The sequence below is a fragment of the Chlorocebus sabaeus genome, chromosome X (assembly GCF_047675955.1).
Source record: "Chlorocebus sabaeus isolate Y175 chromosome X, mChlSab1.0.hap1, whole genome shotgun sequence".
NCBI lineage: Eukaryota > Metazoa > Chordata > Mammalia > Primates > Cercopithecidae > Chlorocebus > Chlorocebus sabaeus.
This window is the reverse complement of record NC_132933.1, coordinates 66,829,189-66,855,030: the sequence shown is the minus strand read 5'-3', so window position 1 is coordinate 66,855,030 and position 25,842 is coordinate 66,829,189. Positions and strand designations below refer to the sequence as shown.

Genomic DNA, 25,842 nt, shown 5'->3' with positions numbered 1-25,842 from the left:
CTAAATTATTTCTAAAGACTATTTTGGAAATTCAATTTCTAGAGTTTTAAAAAATGAATTCCAAATATACCCTGAAGTCTTTGTTTATTTTAACAACTTGAGATCGATGGGGAAAAAGGAGAGTTTAAAATGATTTCCCATTCTATGAATGTTCCTCCACATGATACAATTAGCATCTCATATTTATCATAATTTTAAATGTAATTGGCAACATATTTTATTGTCCTTTAGTATTGTGGTTCTTTAATACTATAAAAACTTTTCAAGTCAGATTACCAAAATCTTGGTGACTTTTATTGCCAAAATCTGAGAGTTTGTTTCCTCCAATCTTCAATAATTTCACTCTCTATTTAGTTTACCAAAGCCTGTTAAATTGCTGTTCTCGTAATGTCAGAAAGAATTTCGCATCTCTTTGCAGAATTAAACTTAATGAGTTGGTGTTTCACATGCCAGACCTATATATATATTTTTATCCCTGGGAATTGCTTATTCACATTAGTAGAAGCTGAGTAGACATATCAAGCAAACAACAGCCCTCTTTTCACTTGACAACCAGGTAGCAAGGGTACAGTTACCAGTGCTAGTAATATTGCATCTCCAGAAGAATTTAACGGATCACTTTTAATTATGGGTAGAACTCTAAGCTTGATAGGATATTATAGAGCTGAACTATTTATAAAATTACAAATCCCTTCACAAGCATTTTGGAAATTGATATTTACATGTTAGCACTATTATCAAAATGTATTTTTTAAATGTATGCAATTAAATGTTTTGCCAACAATGTTAAAAACTTGAAATCATTGTGGAGAGCAAAAAAGTCCATAGTATGTGTTCCTTAATAGAAGGCAACACAGCACATTTTTGTCTGGAATTTTAATTTGCAAATCCAGTATCTCTCTCCAGATCAATGCAATGTAATATAACTCATACCAGTATGTAATATGCCAGATAGGTGGCCCCCAAAAGATCTAGATCCATTAACAGTGCTTGAGGACCAACAGGATTTCTTTGTGGTTTTATGCTTGACACTATTAGTGTTTTTCATAGATTGAAAATGCTTTATTAGATCTTAAATCTTTCTAACAATATTACCTAGTATCTATAGGTAAATTGTAATGTTTCCCAAGTGACAAAAAAGGGGAGCATTATTAGAAAGAAAACATTATCAAATTTTCTGTTTTGGATAGATTCGTATATATTATATGAATAATCAATAGTGTATACTTATAAACATAATAATTATATAAAGAAATCAATCCAAATATATATATTCTCTCCATAGCCTTAATTTTTTTCTAAACAATAAGCCAAACCCTATATATGCCAGGTACAAAGCATAATTTGGAAAATTCACCAGTCAGTGTTTTTCTATGCCATTTTTGGGAGCATTATGCTACTAGCTATAAAACAAATAACTAAAATCCAAGAAGGGTTATGTTATGAGAGTATACTTAAAGTGTCTGATGGGAAAGAAAATGACATGTAAAACCCTATGTAAATAAAGTAATCCTTTAATACTCTATGTAGATACTCATTTGAGATGAATAACTTTGTACAAAGATCTATTTTTCCAAATGTTGTCTGCTTGAATGGTTTTTGATGATCCCACAAGGGAACAATAGATAGACCTTTCTTGCAAGTGGGCTACTGCTTCTGCTATACTGAGAGTCTGGATAGGTGAACAGTTATTACTGATAAGAATTGAACCTAAAAAGGGCTGCCAACTAGCAAGGTTCTACTGTGATCACATGCTGAGTACATATGAAGTCATTGAAATAATCGTTAGTCTTATAATAAGGATGTTGTGCCTGCTTTCCTTCACCCCAATCTTATGTTTCTTAGCTTCAAAACATAAGCATAGCTGAATATTTGTAAGATTGTTTTAATATATCAAGCTATAGAGCTGCAAATCATTGTTTTTGTGGTGACCTGAATCTCTTTACATCATTGTCCTTGAGACATTTATTTTTAGTATCTTGTTCTTAAACAAGGTGCAATAGCTCCAGTAAGTAATCTAAAATGTTGTCATTTATTGACTTTTGTAATTAAAATAACTAAAATTCCCCCAAATAATTTATTTTACATGTTTACAGGAAGATAAGAAAAATAAACACTTAAATAGCTTTCTTATTAACATTTAAAGAAAATTAATACTTCTTATTTTTGACTCAGAATTAAACAAATTCATTCTTCTTCTTCTTTTTTTTTTTTTGAGATGGAGTTTCACTCTTGTTGCCCAGGTTAGAGTGCAATGGCATGATCTTGGCTCACTGCAACATCTGCCTCCTGGGTTCAAAAGATTTTCCTACCTCAGCCTCCCTAGTAGCTGGTATTACAGGTGCCCGCCACCATGCCCAGCTAATGTTTCTTATTTTTAGTAGAAATGGTGTTTCACTATGTTGGCCAAGCTGGTCTTGAACTCCTGACCTCAGGATCCACCCGCCTCAGCCTCCCAAAGTGCTGGGATTACAGGCATGAGCCACCACGCCCGGCTCCAAATTCATTATTCTTGAAAAATACACAGAATATAGTAATTGTCAAATTCCTTTTTTAAAATGTGAAATTGATGACAATGACAGTATTTCCTTTTATTTGCACCATTTCTATCCAAATGTTAATTTAAGGAATGTAGATAACTTTGGTTTATAAGAGCACTGAACACTGACCAGCAATCCAGTGGAATGTATTTGTTCCTTTTACGAGTTTTCTTTTTTCTTTTTTTTTTTTTTTTGGAGACAGTGTCTTGCTCTGCTACCCAGGCTGGAGTGCAGTGGTATGATCTTGGCTCACTGCAACTTCCACCTCCTAGGTTCTACCAATCTTTCCACCTCAGCCTCCTGAGTAGCTGGGACTACAGGTGCATGCCACCATGCCCAGCTGATTTTTCTATTCTTTATAGGATGGGGTTTCATCATGTTGCCCAGGCTGGTCTTGAACTCCTGGACTCAAGCAATCCACATGCCTTGGTCTCCCAAAGTGCTGGGATTACAGGTGTGAGCCACCATGCCCAGCTGACTTTTATAAGTTTTCTGATATAAAAAATTACTTAATTTATAATCTGTTTTCTCATCCAAATCACTCCTAACCATGCTGAGCAAAATAGAGGATAGAACTCTGTGGCACAATACAGAGACTTTATTTGTAGTTGATATTGATTCATTAATTAGTATTCACCCAATCTTTCAGCTACTTTTCTACATTTCATCTATAAAAATGTACCAAGAAAGTGGATTTGTGCTAATTCATCTGATTTATAAAAATCTATGCCTTCAATGTTTCTGTTTTTACCACTTGGTAGCTTCCTGTTAATCTTTTTAGAGCTTGTATGTGCATATAAAGAATATGCACATATGTGTATATCTGCATTCCTTTCTTTTTACACAAATAATAGCACACTATGTAAATAGTAGCATGCTATAAAACTGCTTTGCATGTTGCCTTTTCCACATTATCTTGGACATTATTCTGGAAAATCTAGATCTGCCACATTTTTAAATCGCTTCACAACATTGTGATTGAACAGATGTATCATAACTTATTTTGTCAGTTTCCTGTTGATAGACATTTACGTTGTTTCCAGTCGTTTGGTAACACAAGCAATCTTTAGTAACCAGCCTTCTACATACTTCTTGGTGCACATTTATAATAAGACTTATGCAACAAAACTCTAAAAGTAGAATTGTTGAGTGAAATAGTACTTTAAATTCTGAGAAATCTTGTCAAAATGTGTTCAAACCAAAAATTTATGAAAGTGCCTGATTTTCTATACTTTATCTCATCTACATTTGTGGGCCTCTCATTGTTATAAGTTTTTTCTTATATTGAGGTATAATCTATTTTTATAATTTCCCCCATTTATACTAGTACTGACCTCTGGATTTATACATAACATATTAAGTCCCTCTCACATATAACAAGTCTTTAAGCAGTTAAAGAGAGTCCTCAAGTTTTGCCAAAGGTTTATCTCCAGATTTTACACTCTGTAGTGGAAGTTTGCCAGTTGGTTGTCATATTTATCCCTTGCCTGCCTTTCCTCTGTTTTGCTCTGAAATGGAAGGGGACTAACCCATGAGGTTATGTTTTCTAGGCTCATGTTGGCTGACTTCTGATTGAGTTTGCCAAAGTGAGACACTGCAGGAAATTGGACAGAGGAAGGATCTGGTGACATAGGTATTTATCTCAAGAAACTAGGATGGGACCCTGGGCAGATAAACATGGCAAAATAGAAGGCTCCATTGATTATGTCCCCACCTCCCACCCCCTCCCCCACAATGACACCAATTTAACAACTATCTACACAGAAAAAACATTTTCATAAGAACCAAAAATCGCCTGTAATCCCAGCACTTTTGGAGGCCAAGGCGGATGGATCACAAGATCAGGAGATCGAGACCATCCTGGCTAACATGGTGAAACCCCGTCTCTACTAAAAATACAAAAAATTAGCCGGTGTGGTGGCGAGAACCTGTAGTCCCAGCTACTTGGGAGGTTGAGGCAGGAGAATGGAGTGAACCCAGGAGGCAGGAGAATGGAGTGAACCCAGTGAGGCAGGAGAATGGAGTGAGCCAAGATTGCACCACTGCACTCTGGCCTGGGTGACAGAGTGAGACTCCATCTCAAAAAAAAAAAAGAACCAGAAATCAGGTGAGCAATCATAGTGCCTGGTTATAACTTCATATTGCTTAAAGAGGCACTGAAGGGATAGAAAAAATAGTCTTGAATCCTCAATACCACCCCTCCCCTACCCCAGGCCGTTGTGGCTTGGTGCAGAGAACTTCTTTGACCACTGGGAGAGAGAGAGATAGCAATTGTGAAGCACTGAACTCACTGCTGTCCTGTTAGAGCACAAAGGAAAACCAGGCCAAACTCAGTTGATGCCTGTCCACAAAGGAAGCATTTAAACCAGCCCCAACCAAAAGGGATTTGCCAATCCCAGTGGTCTGAACTTGAGGGCCCACAAATCTTGCTGCTACCAAGGACCAAAGTGCTCTCAGACTCTAAATAAACTTGAAAGGCAGTCTAGGCCATAAGGACTGCAACTTTCCCAGTGCTGAACTAGGCCCAGAGACAGTGAACTTGTGGGAAAGGAAGGTGAGACATACTGAGACACCAGCTGGGGCAGCCAAGAGAGTGCTAACATCACTGTTTCTTTAACTCCAGGCTAAGCACCTCACAGCTCCAATAAAGGCCCCTTCGTTCCACTTGGGGAGAGGAGAAGGAAGACTGGCGAGGACTTTGGCTTGCATCTTGAATGCCAGTTCAGCTACAGTAGGATAGGGCACTGGTTAGAGTCGTGAGGCCCCCATTCCAGGCTCCAACTCCCAGATGGCGTGGTTAGACACACCCTAGGCCAGAAGGGAACCTGCTGCCTTGAAGGAAAGGACACCGTCCTGAAAGCATTAATCACCTGCAAATCGAAGAGACTTTAGGACTCAAATAACAAGCATTAATACTCAGGTACTACATTGAAGACCTTGGGGGATCCTCTGACACCTGTTGGCTTCAGACAAGACTAAGCGCATTATCACCTGTGGTGGCTATGGGGCAAAACTTCTCCTGCTTAAGAAAACCAGAGGGAAAGCAAAGGGGACTTTGTCTTGCACCTTAAGTACAAGCATGACCACAGGGATGTAGAGTACCAAGTGGGCTTTTGGGAGTCCCCAGTTCCAGAACTTGGCTCTTAGATGGCATTTCTGGACCTGCCCTGGGGGAGAGGGAAGCCCACTGCCCTGAAAGGTGAGTTCCAGTCAGTCAGCATTCATCACAGCTAACTTAAGAGCCCTAAGGCCCTAAAGGAACATCAGTGGTAGTCTGGCAGTACTCCTTGTGGCATGGGGTGGTGGTGGCTATGGGGTGAGGCTCCTATGCCTTTGGAAAGGGGAAGAAAGAGTGGGAAGGATGGTGTCTTGTGATTCGAGTGCCAGTTCAGCCACAGTACAATAGAAGACCAGGTAGATTATTAAGGTTTTTGACTCCTCTTCCTAAGTCCCAGGACAGCAACTCTGAACCCATCTGAGCCTGGGGGACCTCATCACCCTGAAGGGAAAGATCCAGACCTTGATGGTTTTGCCATTTGCTGATTGTACAGCCTCAGGTCCTTGAGTGAACATAGGCAGTATCTGGGGAGTGATTACAGCAGGGCTTACGGTAGTGGTTACAACACTGGGCAAGACCCAGTGCTGTGCTGGCTTCAAATATGACCCAGTGCAGTCATAGTGGTAGTAGCCTCAGGGGTGCTTGTGCCACTCCACCCACAGTGTTAAATGGCTCAGAACAGAGAGAGACGCTGTTTGAAAGAAAATGGGGAATGAGGACAAGAGTCTGCATGGTAATCCATATAATTCATTCAGATCTTGTTCAAGAAATTCAAAGTGGTATCTCTATGAGTCTGCAAGAACCACAATATTACTGTGCTTGGGATACACCTTAAAGTATATACAGCTTAGATCACAACACACAAGTCTCTTCAAGTATCTGGAAAGCCTTAGCAATAAGGATGACTACAAATTAGCTCAGGCAGTGAGGACTACAATAAATACCTTACACTTCAATGCCCAAACACCAAAGAATATCTAGCAGCATCTACATCATCTGGGAAAACATAAACTCACAAAATGAACTACATAAGGCACCAAGGGTCAATCCCGGAGAAACACAGATGTGTGACTATTTGGACAAAGAATTCAAAATAGCTGTGTTGAAGAAACTCAAAGAAATTCAAGATAACACACAGAAGGCACTCAGAATTCTATCAAATTAATTTAACAAGTAAGTTAAAATAATTTAAAAGAATTAAGCAGAAATTCTACAGCTGAAAAAAGCAAGTGACACACTGAAGAAGGCATCAGAGTCTTTTAGTAGCTGAATTGATCAAGCAGAAAAAAGAATTCGTGAGCTTGAAGACAGGATAATTGAAAAGCACTTTCTAGATCCTGTTGATGTGCTTCTTTGTTTTTTCTTATTTCTTTTGTATCAGGAGAAAAATAAAGAAGCACACCAACCAGATCTAGAAAATGGCCTCAAAAAAGCAAATCTAAGAGCTATCGGCCTTAATGAGGCGGTAGAGAAAGAGAAAGGGGTAGAAAGTTTATTCAAAGGATAATAGAGAATTTCCCAAACCTACAGAAAGATATCAATATCCAAGTACAAGAAGATTATAGAACAGCAAGCAGATTTAACCCAAAGAAGACTACCTCAAGGTGTTGAACAATCAAACTCCCTATGATCAACAATAAAGAAAAGAATGTAAAAGTAGCAAAAGAAAAGAAACAAATAACATGCAATAGACCTCCAATATATCTGGCAGCAGACTTTTTGTTGGAAAACTTACGGGTCAGGAGACAGTGGCATAACATATTTAAAGTGCTGAAGAAAAACAACTTTTAGCCTAGAATAGTATATCTGGCAAAAATATCCTTCAAACATGAAGGAGAAATAAAAACTTTCCCAAACAAAAGCTGAGGGATTTCATCACTACCAGGCAGGTCTTATAATAAATGCTAAAGGGAGTACTTCAATCAGAAAGAAAAGGATATTATTGAGTAATAAATGATCACCTGAAGGTACAAAACTCACTGGTAATAGTAAGTATGCAGATAAACATGGAATATTATAACACTGTAGCTGTGGTGTGTAAACTGCTCTCATACTAAGTAAGAAGACTAAATGACTCAGCAATAAAAAAGAATAACTGCAACAAATTTTCAAGGCATAGTACAATAATTTATAAATAGAAATAATAAAAAGTTAAAAGTAGGGGGACAAAGTTAAGGCATACAATTTTTATTAATTTTCTTTTTGCTTGTATGTTTGTTTATGCAAAGAGTGTTAAGTTGTTGTCAGCTAAAAACAATGGTTTATATGATAGTACTTGAAACCCTCGTGGTAACTACAAACCAAAAAACATACAGTAAATACACAAATAATGTAAAGCAAGAAACTGAATCATATCACCAGATAAAATCAACTTTACTAAAGGAAGACAGAAAAAAAAGAAAAGAAAACAAATAACAAAATGGCAGGAGTAAGACCTAGTCAGTACAATAATATATAAATGCAAACAACAAAACATTAAATAGTTCCTGGGTGTGGTGGCTCATGTCTTTAATCTCTGCACTTAGGGAGGCTGAAGCAGGCAAATTGCTTAACTCTAGGAGTTCGAGACCATCTTGGGTAACATGGCGAAAATCTGTCTCTACAAAAAATACAACAATTATCCAGGTGTGATGGTGTGTGTCTGTAGTCCCAGCTATTTGAGAGGCTGAGGTGAAAGGATCGATTGAGCCTAGGAGGTGAAGGTAAAGGATCAAGGATCGAGTGAGCCAATATTCTGCCACTACACTTCAGTCTGGCAGACAGAGCAAAACACTGCCTCACAAAAAAAAAACAAAACAAAACAAAAAAAAGAAACAATAAAAAGCAGGTGGACAAAGAAGGTAAGCCATAGAGTTTTTATTAGTTTGCTTTTCACTTGTTTGCTTTCTTATGCTAACAGTGTTGTTATAAGGTTAAAATATGGGTTATTCGTAGTATTTCCAAGCCTCATGATAACTTCAAACCATAAAATATACAATGGATACACAGAAAATATAAAGCAAAAAACTAAATTATATCACCAGAGAAAATAGCCTTCAATAAAGGAAAACAAGAAGGAAGGAAAATGGGAAGAGAAGACCACGAGACAACCAGAAAAGAAATAAAATAGCAGGAATTCTTTACTTATCAATAATAAAAGTGAAGGTAAACAAACTAAACTCTGATTTAAAAAAAAAACAAAACATAGACTGGCTGAATGGGTGAAAAAAAACACCCATTGATCTGTTGCCTACAAGAAAATACTTCACCTATAAAGAAGCACATAGCCTGAAAAGAATGAGATAGAAAAAGATACTCCATACCAATGGAGCCAAAAAAGAGCAGAAGTAGCTATACTTATAGTGTATAAAATAGATTTCAAGACAAAAACTATAGGAAGAGACAAAGAAGGTCACTATATAATGATAAAGTGGTCAATTCAGCAAGAGGATACAACAATTTAAAATATATATGAAATATACATGTGCCCAACACTGGAGCACCCAGATATATAAGGAAAATATTATTAGAGCTAAATAGAGAGATAGGTCACAATTAAATAATAGCTGGAGACTTCAACACACCATTTTCATCATTGGATGGATCCTCCAGACAGAAAATCACCAAAAAAAAAAAAAAAAAAAAAAAAAATCAGACTTAATCTGCACTGTAGACCAAATGGATCTAAATAATTACAGAACATTTCATCCAAGAGTTCAGAATATGTATTCTTTTCTTCAGCACATAGATCATTCTCAAAGATAGATCATATATTAGGGCACAAAACAAGTCTTAAAACATTCAAAAAATTGAAATAATATCAATCACCTTCTCTGACCACAATGGAATAAAATTAGTAAGTAATAACAAGAGGAATTTTGGAAACTATACAAATATATGGAAACTAAACAACACAATCCTGAATGACCAGTAGGTCAATGAAGAAATTAAGAAGGAAATTGAAAAATTCCTTGAAACAAATGACATATCAACAGAATGAAGGATAAAAACTATGTGATCATTTCAATTGATGCGGAAATAGCATTTGATAAAATTCAGCATTCCTTCATGATAAAAACCCTCAAAAACCTGGGGATGGAAGGAACGTATCTTTCCTCTAAGATCTGGAATATGACAAGGACGCCCACTGTATTAGTCCATTTTCACATTGCCATAAAAAACTACTCAAGACTGGGTAATTTATAAAGGAAATAGGTTTAATTGACTCGCAGATCTGCATGACTGGGGAGGCCTCAGGAAACTTAGGATCATAGCATAAGGCAACTCTTCACAGGGTGGCAGGAGAGGGAACGAGAGTCAAGTGAAGGAGGAAGCCCCTTATAAAACCATTAGATGTTATGAGAACTCAGTCACTATCACGAGAACAGCATAGGGAAAACTGCCCCCATGATTCCATTATCTCCACTTGGTCCCACCCTTAACACATAGAGATTATTACAATTCAAGGTGAAATTTGGGTGAGGACATAGGCAAACCACATAATTTTGCCCTGGCCCTGCCCAAATCTCATGTCCTTCTCACATTTCAAAACAGTCATGCCTTCCCAACAGTCCCCCAAAGTCTTAACTCATTCCAGCATTAACTAAAAAGTTCAAGAACAACGTCTCATCTGAGATAAGGAAAGTCCCTTCTGCCTATGAGCCTGTAAAATCAAAAGCAGGTCAGTTACTTTCTGGTTACAATGGGGGTACAGGCATTGAGTAAATACACCCAAATCAAATGGGAGAAATTGGCCAAAACAAAAGGGTTACAGGCCCCATGTAAGTCTGAAATCCAATAGGGTAGTCATCAAACCTTAAAGTTTCAAAGTAATCTTCTTGGACTCCATGTCTCACATTCGGGTCACACAAATGCAAAAGGTGGGATCCCAGAGTCTTGGGCAGCTCTGACTCTATGGTTTTGCAGGGTACAGCTCCACTCCTGGCTGCTTTCATGGGCTGGCCTTGAGTGTCTGTGGCTTTCCCAGGCACACTATGAAAGCTGTCAGTGGATCTACTGTTCTGGGGTCTGGAGGGTGGTGGCCCTCTTCTCAAAGTTGCACAAGGCAGTGCCCCAGTGGGGACTCTAAGTAGGGGCTCCGACCCCACCTTTCCCTTCTGCACTGCCCTAGCAGAGGTTCTCCATGAGGACTCTGCCTTGCAGCAAACTTCTGCCTGGACATCCAGGCCTTTCCATACATCCTCTGAAATCCAGCCAGAGGTTCCCAAACCTCAACTCTTGACTTCTGTGCACCTGCAGTCCCAACACCTTGTGGAGGATGCCAAGGCTTGGGGCCTGAACCCTGTGAAGCAATGGCCTGAGCGATATGTTGGCTTCTTTTAGCCATGGCTGGTGCTGCTGAGATGCAGGGCACCAAGTGTCAAGGCTGCAAACAGCAGTGGGGACCTGGACCTTGCCCACAAAACCATTTTTCCTTCCTAGGCCTGTAGGCTTGTGATCAGAAAATCTCTGACATGCCCTGGAGGCATTTCTCCATTGTCTTGATGATTAGCATTTAGTACCTCATTATTTATGCAAATTTCTGCAGCCAGCTTGAATTTCTCCCCAGAAAATAGGTTTTTCTTTTCTATCCCATTGCCAGGCTGAAAATTTTTGAAACTTTTATGCTATGCTTCTCTTGAACATTTTGCTGCTTAGAAATTTCTTCTGCTGGATACCCTAAATCATCTCTCTCAAGTTCAAAGTTCCATAGATCTCTAGGGCAGGAGCAAGAAGCTACCAGACTATTTGCTAAAGCATAGCAATAGTGACCTTTACTCTGGTTTCCAACAAGTTTCTCATCTCCATCTGAGACCACCTCAACCTGGACTTCATTGTTGATATCACTATTGGCATTTTGGTCAAAACCATTCAATTAGTCTCCAGGAAGTTCCAAACCTTCCTACATCTTTCTGGCTTCTGAGCCCTCCAAGTCTCTAGGAAACTCCAAATTACCCCACATTTTCCTTTCTTCTTCTGAGTCCTCCAAACTGTTTCAATCTCTGCCTGTTACCCAGTTCCAAAGTCACATCCATGTTTTTGGGTATCTGTATAGCAGCATGCCACTCTGTGGTACCAATTTACTGTATTAGTTTGTTCTCATGCAGCTGTGAAGAAATGCCTGAGACTGGGTAATTTACAAAGAAAAGATGTTTAATTGACACACAGTTCTGCATGGCTGGGATGGCCTCAGGAAACTTAAGATCATGGCAGAAGGCACCTCTTCACAGGGTGGCAGGAAAGAGAATGAGAGCCAAATGAAAGAGGAAGCCCCGTATAAAACCATCAGATGTCATTGCAACCCACTCACTATCGAGTACAGTATGGGGAAACCACCCCCATGATTCAATTATCTCCACCTGGTCCCACCCTTGACACGTGGTGATTATTACAATTCAAGGTGATATTTGACTGGGGAGACAGAGCCAAACCACATCACCCACTGTCACCACTGTTATTTAACATGGTACTGGAAGTCCTAGTTACAGCAATTAGACAAGGGAAAGATATAAATGGCATCCAAATTAGAAAGGAAGAAGTCAAATTATTCTTGTTTACAGGTGACATAATCTTGCATTTGGCAAAACCTAAAGACTCCACAAGAAAGCTGTTAGAACTAATAAACAAATTCAGTAATGTTGTGGGATACAAAACCAACATACAAAAATCAGTAGCATTTTCATATGACAACAGTGAATAGTATGAAAAAAAAAATCTAATTTACAATAGCCACACATAAAATTGGATACCTAGAAATTAACTTAACCAAAGAAATGAAAGATCTCTATAATGAAAACTATAAAGCACTGATGAAAAAAATTGAAGAGAAAAAGAAAAAAAATTGCAGAGAACACCAAAAAATGGAAAAATATTCTTCCATGTGCATGGATTGGAAGAATCAATATTGTTAAAATGTCCATAATATCAAAAGCAATCTACATGTTCAATGCAATCCTTATCAATATATCAGTGGCATTCTTCACAGAAATAGAAAAAACAATTCTTAATTTATATGGAACCACAAAATATCCACAATAGCCAAAGCTATCCAAATTAAAAAGAAACAAACCTGGAGGAATCACATTATCTGACTGCAAATTATACTACAGAGCTATAGGAACTGAAACAGCATGGTACTGGCATAAAACAGGCACATAGGCCAATGGAATAGAATAGAGAAGACAGAAAAAAATACACACAACTACAGGCACATAGGCCAATGGAATAGAATAGAGAAGACAGAAAAAAAATACACACAACTACAATGAACTCATTTTTGTCAAAATTGCTAAGAAGATCCATTGGGGGAAAAGACAGCTCCTTCAATAAATGATACTAGAAAAATGGGATATTCATATTCAATAAAAATTAAAACTGGACCCCTCTCTCTCACCTCATACAAAAATCAAATTAAAGTGAATTAAAGACTTACATCTAACACCTGAAACTATAAAGGTACTACAAGAAAACATTGGGGAAAATCTCCAATTCATTGATCTGGCCCAAAATATATTAAACAATACCCCACAAGCACAGGCAACCAAAGCAGAAATGGACAAATGGAATCACATCAGGTTAAAAAGTTTCTGCACTGTAAAGGATACAATCAACAAAGTGAAGAGACAACTCATAGAATGGGAAAAAATATTTGTAAACTGCTCATCTGACAAGGGATTAATAACCAGGATATATAGAGAGTTCAAAAAACTCTGTAGGAAAAAAATCTAGTAAGCTGAACAAAAAATGGGCAAAAGATTTGAATAGACATTTCTCAAAAGAAGACATAAAAATGGCAAGCAGGCATATGAAAAGGTGCTCAAAATCAGTGATCATCAGAGAAATGCACATCAAAACTGCAATGAGATCTCATTGCACTCCAGTTAAAATGGCTTATATTCAAAAGGTGGGCAATGCTACATGCTGGTGAGAATGTGGGGAAAAGGGAACCCTTGGACACAGTTGGTGGGAATGTAAATTACTACAACCACTATGGAAAACAGATTCCTCAAAACACTATAAGTTGAGCTACCACATGATCCAGCTATTTCACTCCTGGGTATATACCCAGAAGTAAGGAAAGCAGTATATTGAAGAGATATCTGAACTCCTGTGTTTGTTGCAGCACTGTTTACAATAGCTAAGCTTGGGAAGCAACCTACATGTCTATCAAGAGATGAATGGACAAAGAAAATGTGGTACATATACACAATGGGATACTCTTGAGCCATGAAAGAGAATAAGTGAATAAATAATAAATGAATAAGTGGACAAGAGAATAAGTGAAATAATCCAGGAACAGAAAGATAAACATCACATGTTGTCACTTAAGTATGGTATCTAAAAATCAAAACAATTGAATTCATGGACATAGAGAGTTGAAGGGTGGTTACTGGAGGCTGGGAAAGGTAGTGGGGGCTGAGGGAGGTGGGAATGGTTAATAGAAAATAGAAACAGAAAGTTAATAGAGGCCGGGCGCGGTGGCTCAAGCCTGTAATCCCAGCACTTTGGGAGGCCGAGATGGGCGGATCACGAGGTCAGAAGATCGAGACCATCCTGGCTAACACGGTGAAACCCCGTCTCTACTAAAACTACAAAAAAACTAGCCGGGCGAGGTGGCGGGCGCCTGTAGTCCCAGCTACTCGGGAGGCTGAGGCAGGAGAATGGCATGAACCCGGGAGGCGGAGCTTGCAGTGAGCTGAGATCCGGCCACTGCACTCCAGCCTGGGCGACAGAGCGAGACTCCGTCTCAAAAAAAAAAAAAAAAAAAAAAAAAAAAAGAAAGTTAATAGAAAATAAAACATAGAAAGAATGAATAAGACCTACTTTGTGATAGCTCAACAGGGTGACTATAGTCAATAATCATTTAATTGTACATTTTAAAATATCATAAGATATGTAATAGAATTGTTCAAAACACAAAGGATAAATGCTTGAGGGGATGGATACCCCATTCTCCATGATGTGCTTGTTTCACATTGCATTTTTGTATGAAAACATCTTATGTACCCCATAAATATATACACCTATCTATCCTCATAAATAAATAATAAATAAATAAATAAACTAGGAAAAGAACAAATTCTACCTAATTAAAGATGATGGAAAATAATAAGGATAAAGGCAGAAATTAATTAAAGAAACAGAAAATATTTAATAGACTAAGTCTACAAGCTTAAATTTAGTTCTTCCGAAAGACTAATAAAATTGATTAACTCTTGCCAAAACTGATCAAGACAAAAAAAGATAAGACACAAATTGCCAACATCTTGGGTGAAAAGAGGGATACCACTGAGATTCTACAGATATTAAAAAGATAAGAGATTGATTTAATCTTATGACAATAAATTCAATTTTAGATGAAATAGAAAACTTCTTTAAAAAACACAATTTATGAAAACTATCACAAGTATAACATTTGAATAATATTATATCTATTAAAGAAATCAAATTTGTAATTAAAAACTTTCCCACAAAGAATAATTTAGCCTCAGATGATAGTAAATTTTTCAAAACATTTAAGAGAAAAATAACATCAGTGTCACACAAATTCTTCCAGAGGATAAGAAAGGAAGGAATGGTTCTGGACTCATTTTATGTGATTATAATAATACGAGAAAATCTGACAAGGACATAATAAGAAAATTAAAGGCCAATATCCCTAATAGATGTAAATAAAAATTATAATTATTATTATTTATATAGAAATGTACCATTTTATTACAAAGAGGCTCACAAAAATGAAAATAGTATCTCAAAAAGGAAACTAGACTAGCAACCTCCACCTGCAGAATTAGGAGAAGACAGGGGGCAGGCAGTGTTTCGTGGCTCACTTGAGGCCAGTGGGAAGGTATGAAAACAGAACCAATCTAAAAATGGCTGATGTTACCTTAGGAGCCTGAAAAGAACAGGAGATCCTTGAAGACTCAGCCACCCCTTCTAGAATGTTCAATAAGGGCACCTTTCCAAAGCTACTAAGCAGGCACTTCACATTTCAGGATTTTGTCTTATGGTTGCATAAAAGCATCCCTTTCACCCAGACCTGACACCCTTTATGGTTCAAAGTTAAGAACTGGGGAAGAATGGGTGGCAAGGCGGCCCCTGGAAGAGCTCACCCAGCACAGCTGCCCTGGGCTCAGGGCCTTGGTTTCTGTCCCTGGGGATATTTATATTTAATAAATTTTTATATAAATACAAAGAGAAATAGAAAATATAAAATCTGAGGGGTTGGGGGAGAAAGGTGAGGGACTCAGCAGGAAGCCAGAGCTGGAGAGGTCTGTTCAGGCCAACTTGACCTCCTCCTTGATCCCTTTGGCTTCTGGCTTTTCCTCCTTGGTTTTCTCCTCTTCTGTGATTTCTTTCTTCTCCTCTGGGTCTTTCTCTTTTTCATCCTCTGTTTTGACTCTCTTGGCTTTTTTGAAGTTTGAAGAGTTCTTGCGGCCCCCCTGCTTCAGAATCGGAGAACTCTTCCTCACAGGCAATTCGTTTGTCATAGGAGCAGATCGAGATGCGCTTGTCAGGGTCTTCTTCGTCCTCATCGCCACTCTCCTCAGGGATGGCGTCCTCAGGAATCGCCTGCATTTGGACCCCAGGTGCGTGCGGCAGCATTCTAAGGTTCTCAAACAGTCGCTGTTTGATCTTCTCCAGGTACTCATTCGTGTTCTGGTTAGTCATATTGGAAGGACTGATGTGGAGCTTGAAATCTGGTCCAAAGTATTCAAAGTAGTCGTTGTATGGAAGCTCATTAGGGATCTCCGTATCCAGGACCACAGCTGTCTCGTATGTCCAGCACCGGGCAACATTACAAATGGTGTAACCACCACCTCCCAGCATCAGCATAGGCAGGTTAAAGCTCTTGACAAATTCCACACACTTGGCGTGCCCTTTGATGGTTAGATTGAAGCAACCTAACCGATCCCCAGATAGGGAGTCTGAGTCACACTGTAAGACCACCGCACTAGGCTGGAACATCTCCATTACTTTGGACCTGACCGCTTAAAAATGGCCTCATAGGACTCGTCATCAATCCCATTTCGGAGCGGGTAGTTAACAGCATAATACTTGCCTTTTCCAGCCCCAATATCCTGTAGGTCCCCAGATCCTGGGAAGTACTCTCCATACTTATGAAAGGACACAGTCATGACACGGTCTGTGGTATAGAAGGCCTCTTCCACGCAGTCGCCATGGTGAACATCAATGTCAATATACAGCACCCTGTGGTGATGCTTTAGCAGTTCCAGAATGGCCAAGACGGTATTATTGACATAACAGAAGCCAGATGCCTCAGACTTCTTTGCATGGTGCAGGCCCCCAGCCCAATTCACAGCGATGTCCGTCTGCTGCTTATTAAGTTTCACAGCACTTGCCACAGAACCACCAGTAGACAACTGACAGAACTCAAACAGGCCATCGAATACTGGACAGTCCTCACCAACGTTGAATCTCTGCATCTGCTTGCTGTACTCCGACATGTTATCTGGACGGATGGAGCGCAAGAATTTAACGTAGTTGTCGCTATGGTACTTGGTCATCTCCTCAGCATTGGCTTTGTGAGGGCGATAGATTTCCATTTTTTGCTAGAGACCATAGTTGAGCAGCAAATTATGAGTGATGCGGATTCGGTGAGGCTTCATTGGGTGGCCTTGTCCGTAGTAGTGATTTCCAACATCCCCATCGTAGTAGTAACAGACTTTCCTCCGGGTGCCCTGCGTCTGCGCCATCTTGCTCGCCTCTCGTCCCTACCATTGGTCGGTCCATCTGCCCTCAAAAATTTTTATTATCTATTATAAAATTGAATCCAGTAATAAAGTGAACAGTTGTCATGATCAAGTTTGGTTTCTTCTATGGATTCAAAGGTGATATGATATTTTTGAAAATCATTTAATTATTATATCAAAGTTTTGATAGCTTTAGTTTCATGAGTACTCTCTTATCCTATGATATATTTAACATATTTTAAAATAAAATACCTTAATGTGGCTGGGTGTGGTGGCTCATGCCTGTAATCCCAGCATTTTGGGAGGCCAAGGTGGGTGGATCACTTGAGGTCAGGAGTTTGAGACCCGCCTGGCCAACATGAAGAAACCTCATCTCTATTAAAAATACAAAAATTAGCCAGGCATGGTGAGAAGCGCCTGTAATCCCAGCTACGCAGGAGGCTGAGACACGAGAATCGCTTGAACCCGGGAGGCGGAGGTTGCAGTGAGCCGAGATCATGTCACTGCACTCCAGCCTGGGCGACAGAGCAAGACTCCGTTTAAAAAAAAAAAAAAAAAAAAAAAAAGAGGCCGGGCATGGTGGCTCAAGCCTGTAATCCCAGCACTTTGGGAGGCCGAGACGGGCGGATCACGAGGTCAGGAGATCGAGACCATCCTGATCTCCGCTAACACGGTGAAACCCCGTCTCTACTAAAAAAATACAGAAAACTAGGCGGGCGCCTGTAGTCCCAGCTACTCCGGAGGCTGAGGCAAAGTAAACCCCGGAGGCGGAGCTTGCAGTGAGCTGAGATGCGGCCACTGCACTCCAGCCCGGGCGACAGAGCGAGTCTCTGTCTCAAAAAAAAAAAAAAAAAAGAATTGAGATATCAGTTTCTACATAAAATCTGCTGAAGTTTTCGTAGGGGTCAAAATATACCAATTTGCAACTAACTGACGTCTTTATAATATAGAGTTTTCAATTAACATGGCATATCCCTCCATTTATTTTGGTCCTCCTGAATTTTTCTCAATAATGTCTGATAGCTTTCTGTATAGGGCTTTTGCATGTGTTTTGTTAGATTTGTTCTTAGGTATTTGATGCTATCATAAAAAGTATCTTTTATTTCCTCAAATTTTAATACTGATTGATTTTTGTGTATTGACCTTTCATCCAGTGAACTTTCCTAATACACTTACTATTTCTAACAGATGTTTATAGATTATTTTAATCTTTTCAATACATAACAGTGTCATAAGCAAATAATAAATCTCTTATTTTTTCACTTCTAATGCTTTTACCTTTTATTTATTTTTGCTACTTTATTTCACTGGCTGGCACTTTCATTACAGTGTTGAATGTAAGTGATGACAACAGGTGTTCTTGTTTTATTGCCACTCTAAGGGGGAAAACTTTTAATATTTCACCACTAAACATGATGTTTGCTATAAGATTTTGTTTCATATACTAAGGATGTGTTCTTCTATTCCTGGTTTGCTGTAAATGTTTTTCTTATTACAAACAGGTATAGAATTTTAACCTTCATCCTAATTCATTTATTGAGATTCTCATAGACTTTTTCTAATTTATACCTCTTTTCTCATTTTTCCTTGATGTTTACCCATTCAAATAATTGATGATAAATGGATTTTTCTTGACAAAATTAATTTTTTTATTATTATAATGAATGCAATATTTATTAAGTTCATATTAAGGTTTTTTTTTGTTTGTTTGTTTGTTTGTGTGTTTTTTGTAGAGATAGGGTTTTACCATGTTGGCCAGGTTGGCGTTGAACCCCTGGCCTCTAGTACTCAGCCCGCCTTGGCCTTCCAAAATGCTGGGATTACAGGCATGAGCCACCACACCCAGCCACATTAAAGTATTTTCTTTAAAAATATGTTAAATATATCATAGGACGAGAGAGTACTCATGAAACTAAAGCTATCAAAACTTTGATATAATAATTAAATAATTTTGAAAAATATCATATCACCTTTGAATTCAGAGTAAACCAAACTTGATCATAGCAATGTATTTTATCACTGGATTCAATTTTATAATATATAATAAAAATTTTTGTTTATGTTCATTAGGGAGATTGACCTTTAAATTTTACCAAAGTGCTGAGATTGCAGGCATGAGCCACTGTGCCCGGCCTGACAAGTCAATTCTAAAAATTATATTGGGACTGCAAAAGCATAAGAATATTCAGAGCAATCACAGCGAGGAAGAATAAAACGAAACCACCAGACATGAAAGCTTATCATTAATAGATGTGGACTAGTTCAGCATGGTATTATTGGTGCATCTGTAAATAAAATAATGGAATCGATAATCCAGAAACAGATCAACACATGTATGTTCACAAGATTTATAACATAGTTTAAATGCAACGGAGAAGAAATGTTTTGCTTAAACGGGTCATTTTTATATTTGTATGAAGGAAAGACCCTTATTCACACCACAAAAATGGATTTCTCAATGGATTGAAAATCTAAACATGTATGAAACTTTTAGAATCTAACATGGGGAAATAGCTTCATGACCAATAGAATAAACGTATATTTCTTTTTTTTTTTGCAAATTATTGTGGATTTGTTTTACATAATTTGCCTTCCCTTAATTTCAGAATAGTCACTAAGTACTTTTTATAGTCAAGATTTTCACATAAATTGTGTTTAATCAAGAGTAACAACAAATTAGACAATCTTTCTTGAGTGATTGCATCTCTTAGATAATATTTATTGATTTCAATTTGGAGTAGAATTATTTACTACACAGTCACAATTAGAATGACCAAACCTTTTTTTAACTTTTATTTTATGTTTAGGGGTATATGTGCAACTTTTTTATATAGGTAAACTCGTGTCAGGGGGGTTTGTTGTACAGATTATTTTGCTACCCAGGTATTAAGCCTACTATTCATGAGTTATGCTTCCTGATCCTCTCCCTCATGCCACTCCTCACCGTCAGGTAGGTGCCAGAGTCTGTTGTTTCCCTCCATGCATCCTTGTATTTTCATCATTTAGCTCCCACTTATAAGTGAGAGCATGCGGTAATTGGTTTCCTGTTTCTGTGTTAGTTTGCTAAGAATAATGGTCTCCAGCACTATATGAGTTCCTGTGAAGAACATGATCTTTTTCTTTTTTATGGCTGCATAGTATTCCACAGTGTATATGTACCATATTTTCTTTATCTAGTTGACCATTGATGGGTATGTTAATTGATTCCATGTCTTTGTTATTGTGAATAGTGTTGCAGTGAATATACATGTGCATGTGTATTTATGATAGAATGATTTATATTCCTTTGGGCATATACCCAGTAATGGGATTGCTGGGTTGAGTGGTATCTCTGGATTTAGCTCTTTGAGAAATTGTCACACTGTTTTCCACAATGGTTGAACTAATGAACTCAATAGTGAATAAGCATTCAATTTTCTCCACAAGTTTGCCAGCATCTGTTACCTTTTGACTTTTTAGTAATAGCCATTCTGACTGGTATGAGGTGGCATCTCATTGTGTTTTGATTTGTATTGCTCTAATGATCAGTGATGTTGAGCTTTTCTTCACATGCTTGTTGGCTGCATGTATGTCTTCTTTTGAAAAGTGTGTTCATGTCCTTTGCCCACTTTGTAATGGATTTTTTTTTTTTTTTTTTTTTTTTTGGTAAACTTGTTTAAGTTCCTTATAGATGCTGAATATTAGACTTTTGTCACATGCACAGTTTGCAAATATTTTCTCCCATTCTATAGGTTGTCTGTTTACTGTATTGATGTATGTTTATTTTGCAGTGCAGAAGCTTTTAAGTTTAATTAGGTCTCATTTACCAATTTTTGCTTTTGTTGCAATTGCTTTTGGCATTTTTGCCATGAAATCTTTGCCCATTCCTATTTCCAGAATGGTAGTTCCTAGGTTGTCTTCCAGTGTTTTTATAGTTTTGGGTTTTACACTTAAGTCTAAACCATCATGAGCTGATTTTTGTATATAGTGTAAGGAAGGGGTCCAGTTTCAATCTTCTGTGTGGCTAGTCAGTTATCCCAGTGCCATTTGTTGAATAGGGAGTCTTTTCCCCATTGCTTGTTTTTGTCAGCTTTGTCAAAGATCAGATGGTTGTAGGTGTGCAACCTTATTTCTTGGCTCTCTATTCTGTTACGTTGGTCTATGTGTCTGTTTTTGTACCAGTATCATGTTGTTTTGTTATTGTAGCCCTGTAATACTGTTTGAAGTCTGGTAACATGATGCCTCCAGCTTTTTTCTTTTTGCTTAGGATTGCCCTGGCTATTCAGGCTGTTTTTTGGTTCCATATGAAGTTTTAAGTAGTTTTTTTCTAGATCTGTAAAGAATGTCCTTAGTAGTTTGATATGAATAACATTGAATCTGTAAATTGCTTTGGGCAGTATGGCCATTTTAACGATATTGATTCTTCCTATCCGTGAGCATAGAATGTTTTTCCAATTGTTTGTGTCACATTTGATTTTTCTTGAGCAGCTCCTTGTAGCTTTTTTGTAGCTCTCCTTGTAGAGATCTTTCACTTTTCTGGTTCGTTGTGTTCCTAGGTATTTTATTCTTTTTGTGGCGATTGTGAATGGGATTGCATTCCTGATTTGGCTCTTGGTTTGACTCTTGTTTTATACAGATGTTGGTGATGTTTCTACATTGATTTTGTATGCCAAGACTTTGCTGAAGCTTAAGAAGCTTTTGGTCTGAGACTATGGGGTTTTCTAGGTATAAGATCATGTCATCTGCCAAAAGGGATAGTTCAACTTCCTCTCTTTCTATTTGATGACTTTCATTTCTTTCTCTTGACTTACTGTTCTGACCAGGACTTCCCATACTATGTTGAATAGGGGTAGTGAGAGGGGACATCCTTGACTTGTGCTGCTTTTCAAGGGGAATGCTTCCAGCTTTTGCCTATTCAGTGTGATGTTGGCTGTGGGTTTGTCATAAATGGCTCTTGTTATTTTGAGGTGTATTCCTTTAATAACTAGTTTATTGAGAGTTTTTAACATGAAGGGGTTTTGAATTTTATTGAAAGCCTATTATGTCTCTATTGAGATAATCATGTGGATTTCTTTTCCTTTTACAAAATTTTTTAAATTTCTATAGGTTTTTGGAGAACTGGTGATGTTTGGTTACATTAGTTCTTTATTGGTGATTTCTGAGATTTTGGTGCACCCATCACCTGAGCAGTGTACACTGTACCCAATGTGTAGTCTTTTATCCCTCACCATCCTTGACCCTTTCTCCAGAGTCTCCAAAGTCCAATGTATCATTCTTATGCCTTTACATCCTCATAGCTTAGCTCTCACATATGAGTGAGAACATATGATGTTTGGTTTTCCATTTCTGAGTTACTTCATTTAGAATAATAGTCTCCAATTCCATTCAGGTTGCTGCAGATGTCATTATCTCATCTATTTTTGTGGCTGAGTAGTATTCCATGGTGTGTGTGTGTGTGTGTGTATATATATATATATAACATTTTCTTTATCCATTCATTGATTGATGGGCATTTGGGTTGTTTCCATATTTTTGCAATTGCAAATTGTGCTGCTATAAACGTGTGTGTGCAAGTATCTTTTTAATATAATGGCTTCTTTTCCTCTGGGTAGTTACCTAGTAGTGGAATTGCTGGATCAAATGGTAGATCTACTTTTTGTTCTTTAAGGAAACTCCATACTGTTTTCTGTAGTGGTTGTACTAGTTTACATTCTTACCAGCAGTGTAAAAGTGTTCCCTTTTCACCACATCCATTCCAACATCTACTGGTTTTTAAACTTTTTGATTATGTCAATTCTTGCAGGAGTAAGATGGTATCACATTGTGGTTTTGATTTGCATTTTTCTGATAATTAATGTTATTGAGCATTTTTCATATGTTTGTTGGCCATTTGTGTATCTTCTTTTGAGAATTGTCTATTCATGTCCTTAGCCCACTTTTTGATGGGATTGTTTGTTTTCTTCTTGCTGATTTGTTTGAGTTCTTTGAAGAACTGGATTCTGTATATTAGTCCTTTTTCAAATGTAAAGATTGTGAAGATCTTCTCCCACTCTGTGGGTTGTCCCTTAACTCTGCTGATAATTTCTTTTGATGTGTACAAGCTTTTTAGTTTAATTAAGTCCCATCTGTTTATCTTCAATTTTTTTGCATTTGTTTTTGGGTTCTTGGTAAGGAACTCTTTGCCTAAGCCAATGTCTAGAAGGGTTTATCTGATGTTATCTTCTAGAATCTTTACGGTTTTGGGTATTAGATTTAATTCTTTGATCTATCTTGAGTTAACTTTTGTATAAGATGAGACATGAGGATTCAGTTTCATTCTTCTACATGTGGTTTGCCAATTATCCCAGCACCATTTGTTCAATAAGGTGTACTTTCCCCACTTTGTGTTTTTGTTAGCTTCATCGAGTATCAGTTGGCTGTAACTATTTGGGTTTATTTCTGGGTTCTGTATTCTGTTCCATTGGTCTATGTGCTTATTTTTATACCAGTACTATGCTGTTTTGGTGACTATGGTCGTAAAGTATAATTTGAAGTCTGGTAATGTGATGCCTCCAGATATGTGTGGTTCTTTTGTTGTTGTTGTTTGGTTTTTTTTGTTTTGTTTGGTTTTTATTAGTCTTGCTTTGGCTATGTGGGCTCTTTATTGGTCCCACATTTATTTTAGTACTGTTTTTTCTAGTTATGTGAAGAATGATGGTGCCATTTTGAGGGGAATTACATTGAATTTGTAGACTGCTTTTGGCAGTATGATCATTTTCACAATATTGATTCTACCCATTTATGAGCATGGGATGTGTTTCCATTTGTTTGTGTTACTGGTGATTTCTTTCAATATTGTTTTGTAGTTTTCCTTGTAGTGGTCTTTCACCTCCTTGGTTAGGCATATTCCTTTTTTTTTTTTTTTTTTTTTTTGAGACGGAGTCTCGCTCTGTCGCCCAGGCTAGAGTGCAGTGGCCGGATCTCGGCTCACTGCAAGCTCCGCCTCCCGGGTTCACGCCATTCTCCTGGCTCAGCCTCCTAAGTAGCTGGGACTACAGGCGCCCGCCACCTCGCCCGGCTAGTTTTTTGTATTTTTTTTTAGTAGAGACGGGGTTTCACCGGGTTAGCCAGGATGGTCTCGATCTCCTGACCTCGTGATCCGCCCGTCTCGGCCTCCCACAGTGCTGGGATTACAGGCTTGAGCCACCGCGCCCGGCCAAGGCATATTCCTAAGTATTTTATTTTATTTTTTGCAGCCATTGTGAAGGGGTTTGAGGTCTTGATTTAACTCAGCTTGGTCACTGATGGTGTATAGCAGAGCTACAGATATGTGAACATTAATTTTGTGTACTGAAACTTTACTGAATTCATTTCCCAGTTCCAAGAACTTTTTTGGATGAGTCTTCAGGGTTTTCTGGGTATACAATCATATCAACAGCAAACAGTGACAGTTTGACTTCCTCTTTACCAGTTTGGATGCCCTTTATTTCTTTCTCTTGTCTGATTATTCTGGCTAGAACTTCCAGTACTATGTTGAATAGAAGTGGTGAAAAATGCCCATCCTTATCTTGTTCCAGTTCTCAGGAGGAATGCTTTCAACTTTTCCCCATTCAGTATAACGTTGGCTGTGGGTTTGTATTAAATGGCTATTATTAACTTAAGGTATGTCCCTTCTATGCCAATTTTGCTGAGGGTTTTAGTCATAAAGGGATGCTGGATTTTTGTCAAATGCTTCTTCTGTGCCTATTGAGATGATCGTGTGACTTTTGTTTTAAATTATATTTATGTGGTGTATCATGTTTATTGACTTATGTATGTTAAACCATCCCTGCATCCCTGGTATGAAACCCACTTGATTATGATGGATTATCTTCTTGCTGTGTTGTTGGATTTGGTTTGCTAGTATTTTGTTGAGGATTTTTGAATCTATATTCATCAGGGATAGTGGTCTGTAGTTTTCTTTTCTTGTTATGTCCTTCCCTGGTTTTGGTATTAGGGTGATACTGGCTTCATAGAATGATTTAGAAAGGATTCCCCTTTTCTCTATCTTTTGGAATAGTGTCAATAGGATGGGATTGGTACCAATTCTTCTTTGAATGTTTGATAGAATTCAGCTGTCAACCTTTCTGGTCCTGGACTTTCTTTTTTTGACAATTTCAAAATTACCATTTCAATCCCGCTGCTTGTTATTGGTCTTTTCAGAGATTCGATACCTTCCTGGTTTAACCTAGTAGGGTTGTATATTTCAGGGAATATATTTCCAGGATATATTCTATATATATTTCTATATATATCCATTCTATATATGGATATGTATAGAAAAATAGTTTTCTATTTTTGCATGTAAAGGTGTTCATCGTAGCCTTGAATAGTCTTTTGTATTTATGTGGTATCAGTTGTAATATCTTTTGTTTCTTTTCTAGTTGAGCTTATTTGGATCTTCTCTCTTCTTTTCTTGGTTAGTCTCACTAATAGTCTATCAATTTTATTTATCTTTTCAACAAAGACAGTTTTTTTTTTTCATTTCTGTTTGGTATTTTTTGTTGTTTTAATTTCATTTAGTTCTGCTCTGATCTTCATTATTCCTTTTATT

The 25,842-nt window shown here is 37.8% G+C and overlaps 1 pseudogene; it reads right to left on the bottom strand.

The window, feature by feature from the left end:
* Window positions 1-15,276: 15,276 nt before the first annotated feature.
* Window positions 15,277-17,294, bottom strand: LOC103232292 (histone deacetylase 1 pseudogene; annotated as a pseudogene).
* Window positions 17,295-25,842: the final 8,548 nt, after the last annotated feature.